Here is a 5,837-nt window from a genome sequence, read left to right on the forward strand (position 1 = left end):
GACTCCCTGGAGAAATATCAACTGGAGATTCTCAGGAGCTCAAAACAACAAAACAGCCTTAACTGGCAACTTTAGAAAATCAGAAAAACTTTGTCGAACACTTGTTGCGACATTGTAATGTGTTTAATTTTTTAGTTTATGATTTTTCTATTCTTGAGATTTCTTAATTAATATATTGATGAGTGTGGTGGGTTTTACTGTCAATTAATTATTTATGTATTATTTTGTTGTGAGATATTATTAGAAGAAAGGTAAAGTAGGCTTAAAATTTTAAAAGGATATAAAGAAAATTTTATTAAAAATAAATTAAAAAAGAAGAAAGTAGTAAGAATTAAACTCTTTAATATACTTTTATTTCTTTACAACTTTTTCTGACAATGTGAAGAAACTATATTTAAAATTTATAGTTATTTTACTGTTTCCAGAATAGTCTTTTTTTCAGATTACTTTGGGAGAGAAGTTTTTCTTGTTAAACTTCTGGAGTTTTTTTACAAGAGGAAAAAATAGGTTTTTTGTGGTTCTTAATTTTGCCATGAATACAATTGTCTGGGAAACTTAGATATTGTGAAGTTGTTTTTATTGCTACAGGCCTTTTTACAGGTTGTTGATGGGTCATGCTGACTTATAAGGTATTGTTTTAAAGATGAATTGTTGAAAGGTAAAAGTTTTTATTATTTACTTTTAAAATTATTTTTATCTTCTGGAATAGAGTTTTTTCTCTTGGAGGTATTGGATGATGGTTTTTTTCTTTTCCTTTTTAAACTTCTTATGAAATTACAGTAAGGTTAACATTTCTTTATTTTAGTTTGCAGGTATTTGTTTAATATTAATTTGATTTTTTTTATAATTTTATGTGCTATAAAAGAAGGGTTTTTTTATAGTTTATAGGAGGATTTAAGATTTAAGGATAAGGTATTTTTTCTTCTTTTTAATTTGGGATTGCGTTTATTTTTTACTGACTTTGATGGGTTTTTTTTAATGTGTTTGCATTTTGTTTTTTTCTTTTACTCAATGGAGGATTGATGTATTAAAAGGATTAACACCTGACCTGCCAGTAACTTGTAGTGGGAGTTGCTTTTGGGCTGTCTTAGAATTGGTTTTATGGTTGGGTTTTGGGTTTTTGTTTTGTTTAATTTTAGTTGTAGGGGTTTTTTTTTTTTTGGTTATAGGTTGTAGGCAGTTTTGGTTTGAGTTGTGTTCGGAGGGGGAGGACAACGACTTGATGATATGATTTTAATAGCTGTGGCTGGCTTTGTTCTGGTTGGGGTTTTGTACCTTTTTTTGTTTTCCTGTTTGGTAGTTGTTGGGGTTTGGTTTGGTTAGAATGGGGCCGATGGAGGGGGGCAGCCTGGGGAGAGGGGAACGGGCTCGGCGCAGGGCAGGGTTGCTTGGTTTGGTTTGGTTTGGTTTGGTTTGGTTTGGTTTGGTTTGGTTTGGTTTGGATGAAATGGGGGCTGGAGCTGGGGGCCGCTACTTATTTGTTGACTGAAAAAGAAAGAGGAGGTTCCTGGGTTTTTTCATCTTTAACGTTTGTGTTTCACAGAGGCATGTTCCATATCTTAGTAGTTTAACAGATTGTCAGCTACACAAAAAGTTTTATATTACTTTTTAAAATTCTTCTCATGTCAAAATAAAACAGACATTCAATCAACAAAAAACACTTCTCAAAGCATTGACATGGCCCATTCAACTTCACAAACTCTCAGCATGTTCAATGTAGTGTTAATAAAAATTTGCAGGAGCACAGAAACAGAAGAAGAAGACACAGAAAGACAAAAAAGATACAGAGAGTCACACACACAGCTACCAACTCCTGGATTCCAGCACTGTTCAGATGGAAATTCCAAGAGGAGGAAGGGTCAGGATGTGGGCTTGTCTTGTGGTCAGCCTTCAATACCCCTTGGTCTTGCTGGGCTCTTCCCCCAGGTGGGACTTGGGCTCATTTGGTCCCTCAGGAGCTGGGCTGGGGCTGCAGAGGTGGCTGTGGAGCATTGCCTGTGCTGTGCCAGGGACTGGCAGCCACTGCTGGGCTGGGATAGAGGCTCTGGGGGGATTGGGGTTCCAGGGCAGGGCAGGGCTGGGGTTCCAGGGCAGGGCAAGGCTGGACCTGCCCCTTCCTCCGCCACACACAAAATGTTTCAAGCCAAGAATCTCCTCCAGTCTGTCACAATAGGGAATGTTGGAAGATGGAAATCCCAATTCTGGCCATGGGTATCTGACCAAGTAGGACAGTTCTTTTCCATGGGAAGGAAAGCACAGAACCCCAGTGTTTGGAGAACCTCACTAGTCCAAGGCTAGCCTGACTTTTTGGGAATGGCAGATTTTGTCTGGAAGTAGTCTTTGGAGTTAAGGAATTTTGTAAGTGGAACTGAATCTCAGCAATGGCTATCTGGAGAAGCAGGACAGTTCTTTCCCACAGGAAGGAAAGTACGGAGCCTTCCCCAATGTTTTGGGGACAGATGGAAAGTGACCCTTGTGAAACCACTGCAAGACAGACTTGTCCTGGCAATATTCCTATGGGAACAATCCCTGGATATAAAGAAATTTGGAGGTGAAATCCCAATTCAGGCCATGGGTGCCTGGAGGAGAAGAACAGTTATTTTCCATTGGGAAGGAAAGCACAGAGCCGTGGTGTTTCAATAGCAGATGAGAAGAGACCCTGAACATGGGCAAGGTCAGCTGGACCTGCCAGGCAGTCCATGGGAGGCCAAACAAGCCACAGCTCTTCTGTATTGCCTTGGTTTTATGGGGCCACATGGTGTCAAATAGCCCATTGATTACAAGAAGACCTGCAGTGTCACAATGGACCCTTGGTTCAATGGGGTCCCAGAGTGTCACAGTGGCCCCTATGTTCCGGAAGGCCCCAAAGAGTCACTATAGTCCCAACACCTCGATGAGGCCTTGCAGTGTCACAATGGTCTCCGTGTTTCCATAGGCCCCACAATGGCACGTGTCTCCTCTATTCCATGAGCCTTACAATGTCACAATGGACCTTTGGACCCTGGGGGTTTGCAGTGTCACAATGGTCTCCTGTGGCTCCACAGTGTCACAATGGACCATTGATGACTGGAGCCCTCTCTGTGTCAACCTGGACCTTTGGTTCCATGCAGCCCGGCAGTGTCACAACAGCCTCTGCGTTTCATCAGGCACCAGAGTATCACCATGGTCCTCTTGATACTGTGGGAACCCCCAGTGTCACAATGGTCTGAGTGGTTCCATGGTGCCCCTCAGTGTCACAATGGCCTGTTGGTTCCATGAGGCTTTGAAGTGTCCTGATGGTGGCTCCAGAGTTCCATGACACCTTGCAATGTCACAATGAACCTTTGGCTCCATGGGGTCTCACAGTGTCACAATGGCCCCTTGGTTCCATTACACCCCAAAGTGCCATTAACAGTCTAAACAGTTCCACGAGGCCCGCAATGTCACAATGGACCCTTGGTGCCTCTCAGTGTCACAATGAACCCTACATTCCATGGAGCCAACCAGCATCAGTACGTTTCCCTTAGTTCCATGAGGCCCAGCAATGTCACAGTGCTCTCCATGATTCCATGAGGCCCCACAGTGTCACAATGGTCCCTTGGTCTCACAGGGCCCCACAGTGTCGCCATGGTCCCTTGGTCTCACAGGGCCCCACAGTGTCACAATGGTCCCTTTGTTCCATGGGCCCTGTGCTGCTGCATTCCCCCCTGCCCTTCTCAGGCCGCCCTGCCAGCTGAGAAATGCTCCTTGGGCCTTGGCCTTGGCCAACAGCCCCTGGGCTCAGCTCCTCTGCAGCTCATCACAAACACTGTCTGCTCCAGGCACTGCTGCTGCCCAACCAGCTCCTGCTTTCTGTAGGAGCAGCCCTGGGAACTGTTTTTGTTCCAGTGGCACAACATCCCTGTTCTCACACTGCCAAAGAAAGCTGTTGGTGCCAAGTGCAGCCAGGATGAACCATTGCTGGGACTGAAGCCCCTCTCTTGGGGCCCTGCAAACAGCGCTCCAAAAGGAGCCCTTGGAGCTCTCCTGGGCCAGCGACTCCCTCTGAGTGGGGCCTCTCTCAGCCGGGAACTCTCCCGTTTGCTGCACTCGGGGATCCTGAACAATGACGGAGCCTGGGCTGATCCCCCCACTCCTCCAGGCTCAACCCTTCACCCGCTGGGGAGATGCCAAAGGATCCACAGGGAGCATTTCCTGCCCTCAGGGGAATTGCTCACAGGTGCCTTGCGCTGACTCTTTGTGTCTGTGTGCACACAGGAGTGCCTGTGCTGGGGAAATGTGGCAGAAATGCTGCTCTCTGAGGGGTTAGAGTGCCTTGGATAGCTGAGTCACTCAGATATCCAGATAGCAGTAAGTAAGGGTAAGTCAGGAGGTCTAAGTTAAGTTAAATGCTGCTAAGAGTAGTTCTTTTGCTAAGCTGTTAAGCTTAAGTTATTAGCTAAGTTAAATATTGTTAAGTGTTACTCCTCTATTAAATTGCTAAGTCATGTGTTATAAGTTAGGTCAAATACTAAGTGCTATTCTTTTACTAAATTGTGAAGTTAAAGGCATCAGTAAGGGTAAAGGTATCAGTGAAGTCCTGTTAAGTTTGAGCTCTGTTAAGCTTTAGGCCGTATTCCTTTTATCCTTGCCCTCACTGTCCTTGTGTCAGACACACAGGGACAGTTCTCAGTTCATTCAGAAATCATTCATGGTTTGATTGCCTGGATTTTCTTTGGTTTTGTTGTTGCTTTGTTTCTTTGGCATGCCTGAAGTGTCCAGTCAGGAGCAGAGTGACTCTTGCCAAGGAACTTTGTGCTGCTGTCCCTTAATATTAAATCTGGTTTTTGCTGCTTTCTTGCTGGGGATTTTTTCAGCGCTCTCAAGGCCTCATTGGTAGCAGGGTGAAGGAGCCCTGGCCCAGGCTCTGGCCCTGGGGGACACGGGGACGCTGCCAGGGGGTCCCTGCCCCCTGTGCCACCCCCAGGGCCCCGGCCCCCCATCCCCGTGTCAGGCTCTGGGGTTGATCTCGTGGAACATCCTCTGGGGGAGGCTGCGGGGCCAGGGGTGGGGGGATCCGGGGGGACAGGGGACCCCGCTGTGCACGAGCAGGGTTGGACTGCTCTGGGGGGAGCCGTGAGGGGGGCTGGGGCAGAGTGACCTCCCCAGTGACCTCACACAGCCCCTGTGATGTCACACAGCTCTTTTGCAATGTCACACAGCCACCAGTGATGTCACAGCTCACTATAGGTTGTCACAAAGACCCTGTGATCTCACACATCTAACTATGAGATGTCACCCTATGATGTGCTACATCTGCTTTGTGATGTCACAGAAGTCTCTCTGATGTCACAACCTGCTCTGTGATGTTACACAGCCACCCAGTGATGTCACAACCCACTCTCTGATGTCACAGAGCCACCCTCGATGATGGCAGAGTCTGCTCTATGGCCTCACACTTTGATGTCACAGACAGCTTTTTGATGTCACAAACCCCTCAGTGATGCCACAAGACCCTTTTTGTGATGTCATACTGGCACTCTTTCATGTCACAGCACATACTTTGAACCTCACAGACGGCTCTATGATGTCATCCAGCCATGCCATGGTGCCACAGCCTGCTCTGTGATGTCACAGAATCCCCGCTATGATGCTGTAGCTGCTCAGTGACTTCCACAACAAACTCTCTGATGTCATAGACCGATCTGTTGACTTCAAAATTGCTTCCTAGAGCACTATGTTCTAATAATTGATAAAGATCCTGAACTGTGGAGTAAATAACTTGGGTTAAAATCTTTCTGTCTGATCATGATCAGAATCAATCAGAGCTGTATTTATATAAATATATCTGGTATTCCATCATTAATCCTGTGGGAAAA

The sequence above is a fragment of the Zonotrichia leucophrys genome, unplaced genomic scaffold, assembly GCF_028769735.1.
Source record: "Zonotrichia leucophrys gambelii isolate GWCS_2022_RI unplaced genomic scaffold, RI_Zleu_2.0 Scaffold_257_73630, whole genome shotgun sequence".
NCBI lineage: Eukaryota > Metazoa > Chordata > Aves > Passeriformes > Passerellidae > Zonotrichia > Zonotrichia leucophrys.